The sequence below is a fragment of the Sarcophilus harrisii genome, chromosome 2 (assembly GCF_902635505.1).
Source record: "Sarcophilus harrisii chromosome 2, mSarHar1.11, whole genome shotgun sequence".
Classification (NCBI taxonomy): Eukaryota; Metazoa; Chordata; class Mammalia; order Dasyuromorphia; family Dasyuridae; genus Sarcophilus; species Sarcophilus harrisii.
Window position 1 is genome coordinate 594,284,605 of NC_045427.1, and position 2,332 is coordinate 594,286,936.

Below are 2,332 nucleotides of genomic sequence, written 5' to 3' on the forward strand. Positions count from 1 at the left end.
CCAGGGGGACCTGAAAAAAGCCCCAGCGTCCTCAGTGGCCCAGGTCCCCGCCGAAGCATCCAGAAAACTTAATTAAAGAGGAGCGTCCACTGGGTGGCGATAAGGCTAAACCGGGCCTCACACGTGTGACCCTGAGCAGCAAGTCTCTTAGTCCTGTTTGTCTCGGTTTCCTCACTGCCAAAAAATAGGAAAAGGAAATGGCAAGCCTTGGGCCTCCTTGGCAAGAAAACTCCGAGTGAGGTCATGAAGAGTCAGGCGCCAAGAAAGGACGGAGCAGCTACGAAAACAAGGTGGCTGCGGAGTTTCATGAAGCATTAAATGAACCCTTAGCTTTGCGCTTGTTGCTTTTTGTGCCTCCACTAATACCCTGTCACCCCGGCTACGGCAATGCAATAGACTCCCTGCTTGAGCCTTTTTTTCCTTTTTTTTAATTTTTTTTAATAGCCTTTTATTTACAGGTTATATGCATGGGTAACTTTACAGCATTAACAATTGCCAAACCTCTTGTTCCAATTTTTCCCCTCCTTCCCCCCACCCCCTCCCCCAGATGGCAGGATGACCAGTAGATGTTAAATATATTAAAATATAACTTAGATACACAATAAGTATACATGACCAAAACGTTATTTTGCTGTACAAAAAGAATCAGACTCTGAAAATATTGTACAATTAGCTTGTGAAGGAAATCAAAAATGCAGGTGGGCATAAATATAGGGATTGGGAATTCAATGTAATGGTTTTTAGTCATTTCCCAGAGTTCTTTTTCTGGGCGTAGCTGGTTCAGTTCATTACTGCTCCATCGGAAATGATTTGGTTGATCTCGTTGCTGAGGATGGCCAGGTCCATCAGAACTGGTCATCATATAGTATTGTGGTTGAAGTAGATAATGATCTCCTGGTGCTGTTGAGCCTTTTTTCCAGTCCATCCTCCACATCCCGTTAATGATTTTCTTCAAGGGCACTTCTGATGGTGCAACTCTTCTGCTGGAAAAAGCACCCCTTCTAGCTCCAGCATCAAACACGTGATCCTTCCAGTAGCCTTTAAGGCTCCCCACAACTTGTCTTTCCACCTTTCTCCATTGTCCCCTTCAGCACTCTTAAGCTCCAGCCCAAGTAGCCTCTTTGTGGTTGGTGGAAGAAGATCTCTGCTCCTCTGCAGTGGTTCTCCATACCTGGAGCGCATGTTCATTTCAACTCTTGACTCTTCCAATTCCTTGTTTCTTTTCAAATCAAAGACGCCTTATCCATACGGCCTTTCCCGATTCCCTCCCTCCTACTCTTCCTAAGCTTCTAGTTCCCGTCACTCAAGATTTTTAAAAAAATTATTTAGGAAACAGGGTTCTGGGTGAAGTTTTAAATTCTCTGATAGATGTAAATTCTTGGAAGGCATTTTTGGTCTTTGCATCGCAGTCCCTGGCAATATGTCTTGGTACATAGTAGGCACTTAATAAGTGTTGAATTAATTTGTGTAAGACATTGTGTTGATTGTTGCTGCAAAAGAGAGAGAGAGAAATTCGTTCTTTGATTCATGGAATTTAGATCCTGGAAAGGACAAGAAGTATAGCCATCCACAGGTAAATATTAATAGAGTATAGAAAGAAGATAAGTGCTATGATCCAAATGCCATAAGAATTGTTGGGGGAGAGGGAGCTATGAGGAACAATTATTGTGGGCTGGGGAGGTCAAGGAAGGCATCATAAAAACTTTAGGAGTTGAAATTTGGATGAGTGGGATTTAGATACTTGGAGAGGAGATAAAAAGTTGACAGAAGTTTCTCTCAGAAGTGACTGTTACCCTTTAATAGCACTATAAAGTCTATATCCCTAACAGACTATAAAAAAGGAAAAGGACCACCCATGTGTACAAAAATATTTGTAGCAGCTCTCTTTGTGGTGGCAAAGAATTGGATATTGAGGGGGATGCCCATTAACTGGGGAATGGCTGAACAAATTGTGGCATATAAATGTAAAGGAATCCTTTTGAACTGTAAGAAATGAGCAGGCAGAAGTGAATGTTTTTCCTCCCTTGATTTGGATATTTACACCCCACTACAGAGATGCTTACAAGGATGGGAAGGGAGGAAGTCTTGAATTTTCAAATGCAACAGATCAATATTTTTTCTCCCTAGAGGGAGAAATTTAGGATTAATTTAGAGAAGTTATTAGTTCTTGTTTCAGACTGCTTTGGCAGTCACCTGGAGCATTCTTCTCTATACAGTATTTTTATCTCCTGTATCCAATATTCAAACAATATTAAACTAAAAGAAAAATAGAAAAAGGCATATTTCCTCAAACTAAGATCAAGGAGTTAGTATGTTATTTAGGAAGAATGTG